Consider the following 12,495-nt stretch of genomic DNA (forward strand, 5'->3'; position numbering starts at 1 on the left):
AAGAAGAGAAAAACAAGCCCCAAACCTTTAGAGCAGATGGATGGACGGGGAATCAAAGATCTTCACAAATGTGGTGAAGAAATGAGCAAAACTCCTCTATCCCGAGCCAAGAACAGAGAAAACAAGTGAGCTGAATGGCTCGGGCGGGGGGAGAGGGAAGGGGATAAGGGGCGCAAGGCCTTTTGTCCCGGTTGGAGGCACGAACCGGGACAAAAGGGGGGACTTTTGTCCCGGTTGGTGGTTCCAACCGGGACAAAAGGCTACGCGGGCCTTTTGTCCCGGTTGGAACCACCAACCGGGACAAAAGGCTCCCATTTTGTCCCGGTTGGTGTCTCCAACCGGGACAAAAGGCCCCCGTCCCCCCCGCTGGCCCGGCTAGCCGTTGGACCCGGGACAAAAGCCACCTATTGTCCCGGGCCCAAAGGCTGCCGGGACAAATGGCCAGGAACAAAGGCATGTTTTGTAGTAGTGTAAGAAGTAACAATATATATCAGCGCCCTTGTTTGCCAAGGTTGTTGCATTGTCTCTTTCCATGTGGTTTCTCCGCATACGAACAAATGCCCAGTAACTAAAGTTAATGACCCTCCTCAACTGATCCTAATCCTGCATGTACTACTCCCTCCGTTCCAAATTATAAGTCGTTCCAAGAATTTTGGAGAGTCAAAATTTTTCAAATTTGATCAAATTTATATGACAAGATAATAACATTTATGATACCAATTAAGTATCATTAGATTTTTTGTTAGCTATATTTTCATATTGCACCTATTTGATGTCAAAAATCTTTATATTTCTATCTATATATAATTTTAGTCAAACTTTGAGATGGTTTGACCCTCCAAGATTTTTGGAATGACTTATAATTTGGAACGAATGGAGTAATATATTAGGGGTCCGGGACCTCCCGCGTCCATCCGGACCTCCCACGCGCGAAGAACCAACATACCGCCCGGGGGGGTCCGGAGCCACCACGTGTCCCGCAGGCACGGGCACGGGACTTCCGCTGGAAGACTCGCCTACCCACCGCATTCAATGCGGGTGGTTGAGGCGTGCTCTGCCATCACGGCTCGCGGGGCAGCCTTTGTCAGTCCTCACTGTAGACCGCGAATTACCGAGGTACACAGTGCAGCCGCCTGCGCCGCATCCGCGCAGAGCTCGTCTGCCGCATTAATTGGATACGACGGCACGGCACTTTTCCATCATGTCGCCTACGCTGCAAGCTACACGCCCGTTCAGCTACACTGCAGGCAACGCCGCACGCTACACCCTGGCGCCGTTTCGACAAGACAGGGCAAAGCACGCCGGTCGGAAGATTCCCGCTGATAAACCAGGGAAATCCGGGGATGAGATCTCCTTCGCCTGCAATGCCAAAATGTATGAACAGTACATTATTTTATACTGCATCGTTGGGCCCATCTGTCGGGGTCCCAACGGCCATGTACGCGCCTCCCTTGAGATATAAAAGGGAGGCGCTCGCCGCACACAGGAGGATAATTCTTTCCAAGCTCACCCAGACTCAGGCAATACAGCACACAGTGGATGTAGGGTATTACGCTCCGGCGGCCCGAACCACTCTAAACTGGTTGTGTTCATCGTGTTCTTCCAAGAGATCGAACTAGTCCTAGCTAACCCCCGAGTACTCACCCTCTAGGCTTAGGCGGGTGCATTCCGCCACCCGGCTGTGGTTTGCCACACCACGACATTTGGCGCGCCAGGTAGGGTGTGGCTGGTTTCAGTTCATCTCTTGCTCATCTCCATGGTTCGGGTGGACGACGTGGAGATGACAGAGGGTGTGGCGTCCTCCGCGCCACACGCCTCTCACCTTCCTGCTCCAGGGGCAACCGTGCCTGTGGAGCAGCCACCGTCGGCGGCGGCACGCGTTGCACGTCGGCAAGAGTCAGGGCGCCCGTCAAGAACCCCCTCACAAGCTGCGAGCGGCGGAGCGCTGGCGGCGCTAGGGAGTTGCTTCGCAACCATCCGGCTGCTGCAGCCTCACCAGACGCCCAGAGGCAGTGGCGGGACGACGTTGACCGTCTCCTCCATCTAGCTCAGGCCTCCCCAAGTTCTGCAAGGACTGGGCAACGACCTCCGCCTGGCAATGCGGTGGTACCCTACCACCGGCGCCAGGGCGGTGCATCGGCATCCATGCACTCCCCACAGTGAGGGGTGCACGAACAGAAGACCTGCGGGTGGAGCTCAAACGCAGGCGCGCGGGTGAGGACGCCCGCATCTCCGTAGAGAGGGCGCGAGAGCGCCGTCTCAACATTGAGGGCCGCAACCTCAACGCCGACTTGGATGCAGCGGTACCCAAGCCTCCGGTGAATGCCCGGATATAGGAGGGCACCCCAGTGGCTGGAGTGGGTTGCGCCGCGCTGGCGGATCACCTCCACGCGGTGGCATGGCTGTCCAAGTTCCGCCCACACCTGCCGGAGAAGTACGACGGTACCACTAACCTGTCGGAATTCCTACAGGTGTACGTTACCGCCATCACAGCAACTGGTGGTAGTGACGCCGTTTTGGCGAGCTACTTGCATGTAGCCTTGACTGGGCCAGCCCGGACTTGGATCATGAACCTTACTCCTGGGACGATCCAGTCCTGGGAGGAGCTCTGTGCGAGGTTCTCTGCGAACTTCGCCAGTGCGTACCAGCAGCATGGTGGGGAGGCTCACCTCCACGCCGTGAGGCAGAAACCCAGGGAGACGCTCCAGGCATTCATCTCGCGCTTCACCAAGGTACGGGGTATCATTCCTCGTATCTCTGACGCATCTATTATCACTGCTTTCCGACAGGGGGTACGTGATGAGAAGATGCTCGAGAAGCTGGCGACGCACGAGGTGGAAAGCATTACCACGCTTTTCTCCCTGGTAGACAAGTGTGCCAGGGCCGCAGAGGGCCGCGCATGGCACTCAGCCCCCCAAGATGGAGACGCCAAAGCTGGTGGCTCCGGTGCTACCGGCGAGGGTGTTGGCAAGAAGAAGAAGAACAAGAACCGGAGTCGTGGGGAGCCGCAACCCGGCGGTCCAGCCGTTGCAGCAGCGGCACCAGCTGCTGCGGCAGCGGCACCAGCTGCTGCGGCAGCGGCTGGGGGTCAGAATGTGCATGGCAAACGCCCGCGCTCGCAAGGTGGCAGCGGAGGTTCATGCCCAATGCATCCCACCGCTCGCCACAGCGCTGCTGACTGCCGCGAGATCCAGAAACTTGCGAAGCGGGTCAGTGGGCGCCGTGAGCAGTCCTCCAAGGACGGCTCACCCCCTCCTCGCCAGCGACCTGGCAAGGAGAAGGCCTCCGACTGCGAGACCGCTGCCGGGGAGAAGGAGCTGGGGTACCAATCCCCCGCACGGGAGCTGAACGACGTTTACCGCCCCGTCAACTCCGACTCCAACAACGAGGAGCGCCACAAGAAGCTGTACGTAATGTACGACGGAAGTTGGGAGCTTGTCTCCTGGCGGGACGTGAAGACCCTTCGCAGAGAGGTCCTCTCGGTAAAGCCGGGGGTCCCGAAGGCGGCGCCGCACCACAGGTGGATGAACACCACCATCTCTTTCGGGCCATCCGACTGCCCGGAGAACATGGCCGGGGCTGGTGTACTACCTCTAGTCACCGCCCCTGTCATATCCAACGTCAGGCTCTATCACGTGCTGATTGACGGTGGGGCTGGCCTCAACGTCATCAGCTATGCAGCGTTCAAGCAGCTACAGATCCCGGAGTCCAAGCTGACTCCCTCTCGCCTAATCTCTGGAGTGGGCCCACATCCGATGTTCCCTCTGGGGACCATCACCTTGCCGGTAACGGCTGTCGATACCTCTGGACTAGGGTACCCCCTCTTGTTGCGTCAAGACACGCGTAGTTGTCTGTAACTACGCCCTAAGGAGCTAAGCAGCCAGACCCCTGGGGTCCGACTCCACCTCACCGAACCAACGGTCCCGGACCCGCTTCCTGCTCAGGGATGGGTTCGGTGTCACCACGTGTCCCAGAGGTGTTGCTGTATCTAGATAAGAGCCTCGTAGTTATCCATGACTACGCGCTGAAGGCTTGAGCAGCCGCACCCCCGCGGTCCGAAGCCCTTCTCACCCGGTCAGCAGCCCCAGACCCATTCCTTGCTAGGGAAGGGTCCGGTGACGCCGCATGTCCCGGAGAAGGGAGCACTGAGCCAAAACAACCGGGGGCCCCGGACCTCTCACGAGGTCCCGGACCCCCATATACTATCCGGACCCCACAGCGGGGAGGGAACAGACACCCCACCTGGGGGGGTCCGGGACCCCACAGCGGGTCTGGGACAGAAGTATGCCGGCCCGGATCCGTTCGCCTTGCCACAGAAGATGGGGTGCCGCTGCCCAACCCATGGAATATAGAGCATCTGAGTAAGTTTTACACTTAGGCAGAGCAGGGAAATGAATTTTTCCTTTGTAATAAGATAGAATTAGCGTGCGGCCCAGAGTGGTGGGGGTCCGTCCCTGTAAACCCGGCCTCTGGCATCCATCTCACCTTTGGCTAGCATTAACGCGCAGCCCAGAACGGTAGAGGTCCGCCCTCGTAAACCCAGCCTCTAGCATCCATCGCGCAAGCCATGTATATCAAGTTGCGAAGGAAAGATTTGACCCGTTTCTGTCTTTGTGTCAAAATTTTATTTCGCATTTCGATTCTTGAGATTTTACTTTTCTAACCCCCGTGCGGACTTCCACTCTAGTCGCCACAGCTAAGATCTGTATTGAGTTGCTGGACTGCCGTACAGGTCCGGACCCTCTTGCTGCTGGGAGAGGGGTTCGGACCCCTAGGGACCTGCTCTGGAGAGGGGGTGCTTGTTTCCTAGGGTAGTCCGGAGTCCTGTGTAGCCGGTTCCGTACCCAAAGCCTACACGCTCCACCAACCTATAACGAGTGCTCTAGTACCCGGAGCTAGGTAATTAGGGGCCCGGACCTCGTTTTAGCCCAAGGGTTGGCTTCCTAAGTCCTACACGGCATGTCCAGCTCCATATCTCAAAGGATCGAGTACGACAGAATGACCTCACCCACTGCTAGGAGGGGTCTGGAGCGTCGGAGCCAGGTTCGGTAAAGTCGTGTTGTTTCCTGGAGTGGTCCGGAGCCCTGTGTAGCGCCTTAGCCTGGTTCCACACCCTAAGCCTACACACTCCACCACTCTGTAACAAGCATTGAACTGCCTGGACCTGTCCATCTGGAGCTCCGGACGTCGTACTAGCCTGGGGGCCGGTCCAGAATAGGTCCCGCGGGCCTGCTACTGAGCTGTAACTTTGAGTGGTACGCAGGTTAAGCCTTGACTGGTGGTATCTAGTCTCAAACCATTGAGCCTACCTACCAGGGGGTCCCGACATTCGCTTTAAGGCTTCATGCAGATCGAGGTCCAGTCTCTATGGTAGACAGACTCAAAACAACTGAGCCTGTCTCCCAGGGGGCCGGGGCGTTCGCTTTGAGCCAGACATCACGGATCGATTCTGCATGTGTCAAACAACTAAGTTGCAGTATCATTACTACCATACAAGCGAGTTTGATTTTCCTCTCTGTATTCTTTCTGCTATACAGGGAATAAGTCGCTCATTCGAGTTGCAATCTATGCTACACCTATGCCCATGGACGCTTGCCCAACCTCATACGGGGGTCCGGAGTGTCTTCTGCGGCTCGGATGGCAGATAGGTCCTAACAACTGAACCTATCTGCCAGGGGGCCAGGGGGCCGGGGTGCTGCATACCGCAACCAGAGCAACTGACAAACAACTAAGTTGAAATTTTCCTTTATTAAAATTTCAACAAGTACAATGTTTGTTACATGACGCAAAAAAACAAAAGTACAATGTCCAGCTCAAGAGTCTGCAGGCTCCCGCTTGAAGTAGGCGGCTACGAAGTCGACGACCTCCCGCACGCCTTCCCGAGTGGTGGCCTCCGTCTCCGCCACTGGACCATCGACCACTAGGGCTAGTGAGATGGCCAGGTCATGGCTCCGGAGGCAGGTCAGGATGTGCTCCTCCACCATCCGAATCAGCTCGCCACCCTCGGCTTCAAGCTGACCAGCAAGGACCGGCTCCAGACGCCGGAGTCTATCCGAAGCGGAGTTCAGCACTGGGAGGGCGTAAGCAATCGAAGCAGGCGGCTCCGCCACTTGGATTGGGCTCATTCCAAGTCGCACCAGCGCTAAACTCGCTTCGTTCACCCAGTCGACGATCTGCTGAGTCCCCCGTGAGCTGGTCCTCCTGCAGCTTCTGGACCGCCTCCTAGACCGCCTCCTGCACCCGGGTGTCCAGTGCTGCCTTGGCCACCTCCACCTCGCGGGTCCTCTCCTCGAGCTCGGCCTTCTTCTTCGCCGCCGACTCCTTCAGGGACTTGAGGGCCTCGCGCTGGCGCTCAAGCTGGAGCTCCATGCTGGCGGTGAGGGATTCCCGTTTCGCAAGGGACTTCCTATCCTCCTCAAGCTCCAACTCGGCAATAGCTTGCTTGCTGGCGACCTCCTGCAGCTGCTCGTGCCATCCTTGCAGGGTCTCAGAGAGCTTGTCGAGCTCCTACTTGCGGATCTCGAGACCCTGGCTGCGAGTCTCAAGCTAAGACCGCTGAGCCGCGAGGCTGGCCACCTCCTTGGCAAAAGACTCCTCCCGCAGCGCCAGGGCCTTTTCCCGGCTTGCTACCGCAAACTCCCGGTCGAACACCTTCCGAAGATTGGCTCGGTAGGCCTCTTGGTCGGCTTTGAGTTCGGACCGGACACGCGCAGCAAGGGAGGCTTCGGCCTTCTTGCGCGCCTCTAGGCAGGTGTGCCAGTCGCCGAGGCACTGGCGCTCACTCTCCAGAACTGCCCACTCCAGCCGGAAGGCCGCCTCGGCGGTAGAGGACGCCTCCTCTATCGACTGTCGGAACCGGACCAGCACCTGGGGGAGGGGAGCCGCTTCCTCCTCTGGGGGACCCTGAAGGAGCCGCCTTCCAGAGACCACCTCCAACTCTTCCTCTGCTGCAGGTTCGGAGCTGGGGGTGGCAACTTCCGGCTCAGGCGTCGGGACCTCGGCTGCCAGGGTGCTCGCCGTTGCTGCGCCCTCTCCGGCTGTGCTCATCGTCGCTGCGCTTGGTGTCGGCGCAGCTACCGCCGTAGCTGGAGCTTCGGGGGCCATCACATTGGGAGCTTCGGGGGCCACCATGTCGGGTGCAGCTGCGCCTGGCACTGGCGTATCCGCCGTCGTCGCGTCAGGCGTTGCTGTGCCTGGCACTGGCACACCTGCTGTCGCCGCGTTGGCGTTGCTTCGCCTGGTGCTGGCGCACCCACCGTCACTGCGTCGGGCACCATCGGGTTAGCAGAAGCTGCTGCACCCGAACTCCCCGCACCCGACGTCGCTCCCGTCGTCGCCGCCGAGTGGCAGTGGAAGAACTGCTTGGGCGAGAGGCCCTGGCAAACAAAGAGAAGGAGCCTTCAGTAAAAAACGGAGCACCAAGAATAAGGGAAGTGAACGAAAGAACACTTACCCTGAAGCGCCGGGTCTCCAGCACCCACGGAGGCTCGGCGACTGCTTCTGTTGCTGCTGCTGCTCCCGTGGCGGCGGCGGAGGCGCAACCCGTGGCTGCTGCTGCTGTCGGGGGGGTGGCGGCATGGCTACTCCGGGGCTCCCGCGAGGTCCGGGGGCCCGGGACCTCGGCGGTCCTTTGACGCTTCACGGCGGGCTCCACAACTGGGGTACCGTCGCCCTGGTGCAACCTGCGCCGGCCCGCTTCCCCCGACGACGCGCCGGAGCTGCTCCGGGCCTGGCTGGGACCGCTCGTGGCAGCACTACCAGCCACGGCCTGCTTGCCCTTGGCAGTGGGGCTGGACCCTGCGGCGCTCGGCACGGCTTGTTCCCCGGACGCGCCAGGGATCCGGACCCCACGGTCCAAGTCGCCCCTAGTCTGGCGTGCGGCCAGCCCACCGTCGTCGAGGGTCGGCAGGGTGGCCAGCACCGCGGTCCTCAGGCGTGAGTCCTCGCAGAGAGGGACGACACCCTGAGGAAGGATCAGGTGCTCCGGGATGAAGATTTCCCCTGTCACTGCCCGCACCAGGACTTCCAGGGCTTCCTGGGTCAGGTCGCTTCCCTCTCCGCGGTGGGTCCTGCTGCAGTCGTTGGGGCCAGTGAAGCTCTAAGCAGGACGCGGCCGCTGCTTCAGGGGGGCGATCCGGCGCTTCAAGTAGTCCCCGAGCACGTGCAGCGAGGTGAGACCTCCCTCCGCCAGCGCCCTGATCTTGGACAGCATGGAGTCGAACTCCGGCGGTAGGGACGGTTTGGCCCTCCAGGATTGGCGGTCGGAGGCGGGTCCCCCGGTCGGCATCACGAGGCGCTCGTTGGCTTCGGTGGTGGCGATCACCCACTCCTTGCGCCAGTCCTCCCACTTCCCGCCGTTAAGCCCGGGGATGTACGACGTCCTCAAGTCACTCATCGTCTGGAAATAGTATGCCCCCACTTCGTCTTTGCCCTTCCCGGACTTCACCAGGACAATGAAGTGGCAGAAGAGGATGACACAGGGCCGCACCCCCACGAACATCTTGCACAGGTGCACGAAGATGGTCGTCAGGAGGATGGAGTGCGGCGTGAGATGTTGAAGCTGGAGGCCGAAATCTTCCAGTAGCATCAGAAAGAATGAGGAGATCGGCAGCCCCAAGCCGGTGGAAATGTGCGAGATGAACAACACAAATTCCCCGGCGCGCAGGTTGCCGAGGGGAACCGAGCCTGCTCGAATCCCCCAAGCAATCTCCTGTGCACTCCACCCAAGCAGGCAGCGCATCGTGTTCAGCTCTTCGTCAGTCTGGAAATGGCGGGAATGAGCAAGGGATGCCATCTCGCTATCGAGGCAAGGCGCAATCTATGTAGGAGAGCAAGGTGCGAGGAGGCTCGAAGGCAAAGGGGCGCAAAGGTTGGAAGGAAGAAGGCGAATACGGGAAAGTAACCACGGTATGCGGTTCGTCCCTTTATGAAGCCCGACCCAACCGACGCACCACGGAACCGTCGCTGGAACCCAAGCGACGCCCGCACCTGGTGTTAACCGCCCAGTCCATGACAAGGGGGCCCAGGCCCGCCTGTCAGAGAGAGCGGGTACAAACAAAGGTGTGAAAAGGCGGGATCTGAACCATCGCCCGCGCGCGAAGCGAGGCGGAAGCTGAGCTGACGTGCGCGCATCAAGCGTTGGCATGACCAGACTTTTCGGGAACTGCACCGGTGGTAAATATCCCGTTTACTCCGGCCGCAACAATGCCGAGCGTCGCACGCATGACTAGGTGAACCACTATGCGTGGGGGCCACGAGTCAGTAACCGTTGCGATGTGATAAGGCAGCGAAAAATCCGAAGGATGGTCAAAGCCGGACAAGACTCCTGCAGTGTGCATAGCCTAAACGCTATAGGCTTCGAGTTATGCGAGAACCAAATCGCAGGAGTGGCCCCACCTGCGGGTTCGACCCCTCTCCCGAGGTGGGTCCAGAGGCCACTGTCGGTACACTGTGGCAGGGATACACACTTCTACTGCAGCAAGACAGGACTCGCGTAGTTATCTGTAACTACGCCATAAGGGGCGGAGCAGCCGGGCCCCACGGGTCAGGCTCTGACCTCACCGGGCCAACAGCCCCGGGCCCGCTTCCCGCTCTGGGACGGGTCCGGTGACGACACGTGTCCCTGACGAATTGAAGCTCCGAACCAACAGCCGAGGGCTCGGACCCCCCCTTAGGGGTCCGAGACCTCCCGCGTCCATCCGGACCTCCCACGCGCGAAGAACCAACATACCGCCACGGGGGGGGGGGGTCCGGAGCCACCACGTGTCCCGCAGGCACGAGCGCGGGCGCGGGACTTCCACCAGAAGACTCGCCCACCCACCGTATTCAATGCGGGTGGTTGAGGCGTGCTCTGCCGCCACGGCTCTCGGAGCAGCCTTTGTCATTCCTCACTGTAGACCGTGAATTACCGAGGTACACAGTGCAGCCGCCTGCGCCGCATCCGTGCAGAGCCTGTCTGCCGCATTAATTGGACACGACGGCACGGCACTTTTCCATCATGTCGCCTACGCCGCAAGCTACACGGCCGTTCAGCTACACTGCAGGCAACGCCGCACGCTACACCCTGGCGCCGTTTCGACAAGACAGGGCAAAGCACGCCGGTCGGAAGATTCCCGCGGACAAACCAGTGAAATCCGGGGATGAGATCTCCTTCGCCAGCAACGCCATAATGTATGAACATTACATTATTTTATACTGCATCGTTGGGCCCATCTGTCGGTGTCTCAACGGACATGTACGCGCCTCCCTTGAGATATAAAAGGGAGGCGCTCGCCGCACACAGGAGGATAATTCTTTCCAAGCTCACCCAGACTCAGGCAATACAGCACACAGTGGACGTAGGGTATTACGCTCCGGCGGCCCGAACCACCCTAAACTGGCTGTGTTCATCGTGTTCTTCCAAGAGATCGAACTAGTCCTAGCTAACCCCCGAGTACTCACCCTCTGGGCTTAGGCGGGTGCATTCCGCCACCCGGCTGTGGTTTGGCACACCACGACAGTGCCCACGCAGGGGTCCAAAATACCCTTAGACTTAAACTAGAGACTAAAATGTCGTAGGGGCTAAACCGGAAATATCTACATGATCTCATCCGACGGCTGAGGTTCTTTCTTCGAATCGAAGTCTTCTCCGTGATGCCGCCACGTAGATGAAGATCCGGTCCACGGTTTTGAAGGGTCCGCGAAACCCGGGTAGGTGGCCGGTTTTGAGAAAACCGCCAAAACTCCACGCGAGGGAAGATTCCCGCCTCCACTCCGCGGCCCTGGACGCCGTTCCCGCCTCAGCCTCCTGACGGCCCTAAACGCCGCCCGACGCCCGTCACCTCCTCGCCAGCAGTGAGGCCCTAGACGCCGTCGACGCCCGTTCCTCCGCCAGTCCCGAGACCGACGCCCGTGCCTCCATGACTTGGCGTCTTCAACCCCCGTCCGCTAGCTTGGTTTTGTGGCGCAAACCAAGAAACCCGCATTCCGTCGGCGCTTGCGCCGTCGATCCAGGAGTGGACGCCACAGCTGCCGCCCGGCCCGAGCTCCGGTCCTAGTTGCCCTTCACCGTCGTCCACCGCACGGTCCATCGGTCACAGCACCTCCACGGCAGCTCTCCGTCGACACTCGACGCCCGTGTACCTGCAACCAAAGACCAAGCACACGATCACACCACACGGTTGACAATTCACTCATCACAACTAGGAGTGAGTACTATAGATGTCCATCCGGGCTGCCCGGCCCGGCCCGAGCCCGCCCTGGCCCGTTCACCTCCGGGCCGTGCCTAGCCCGGCCCTATTACTTAACGGGCCGTGCCGAGTCAGCCCACGGGCTACACCGACGGCCCAGGCACGGGCCCACGGGCCTATTTCGTGCTGGCCCGGCCCAAAAAGCCTGCAGGTCGCCGCCGTGCTCGTGCCGTCCGCCGCCCGCACGCCGGCGGCCGCAGGCCGGCCTCAGCTGCTGCGCCCACCGGCCGGACCCCGCGCGGCCGCGCCCATCGACGCCGCTCGACCGGCCACGCCCGCCAGGCACCGGCCGACGTAGCCACACCGCCGACCATGCCCGCCAGTCGTCGCCACCGCCCATCCAGTCGTCGCCGTGCCCGCTGGCTCGCCTCGCTTGCCGCCTGGATCTGCTGCTCCGCTAGAGGGAGGGGGCGGAGCTGTGGCCCGCGGACGCGCGGAGACGGAGGGAGGATGGAGGGAGCTCAGGGAGGGAAGGGAGCGCCGGAGCGGGCGAGCCGCGAGCGGCTGAGCGGCGTCTGAGGTTGCCTGGAGGAGAGGATGGAGGGAGGGAGGCATCGGAGGTGGGGGGATGGAGGCGTCGGAGGCGATGCCGCGCTGGTGTCGTTGTCGGGGAATGACTGAGGAGAGGAGGGGATGGGGAGTGGAAGAGGCGGAGGGAAGGGGTGGTGCCTGTTGGGCCGATGTAGCGGGCCGCCAATGGGCCGGCCTGTTAATCCGTGCCGGGCCGTGCCAGCCCACGGGCTAGGGTGACGGCCCAAGCCCGGGCACGGTTAACGGGCCGGGCCGGGTTTGGGCCGGGCCAAAAAACCGGGCTATCGGGCGGGTTGTCGGGCTGCGGGCTGCATGGACAACTATAGTGAGTATTCCACATTCCTCAATCTCCCCTTTGATGAGTGCATTGTCAACACACCACAATCGAATAAAAAACGAACTAAGAGAGAAGCAAAAACCAAGAAGAACAAAGAAGATGAAGAACTTGAACAAGTGACAAAAGTTTGAAAGAATCAAGAACAAGTCACTTGACCAAGCAAAAATCGATTCCCTAAGACAAGGGCAACGGCTCGACGCAATCGATCAAGCACAAGCATGACTCCTCAAAGACAGAGGTAGGGCTCGACACAGTCATGCCAGAAGCAAAGAGAAAAGCAGAAACTCACACTGAAATGTATTTCCCCCTTACCAATATAACTCTCACCACATGTATGCACTCTCAAAACCCTGTGCACAATAAATTTTTGGTTCTCTCAAAAATCAAACAATTCTCACC

This window comes from Panicum virgatum, chromosome 2K, assembly GCF_016808335.1.
Source record: "Panicum virgatum strain AP13 chromosome 2K, P.virgatum_v5, whole genome shotgun sequence".
Taxonomy (NCBI): domain Eukaryota; kingdom Viridiplantae; phylum Streptophyta; class Magnoliopsida; order Poales; family Poaceae; genus Panicum; species Panicum virgatum.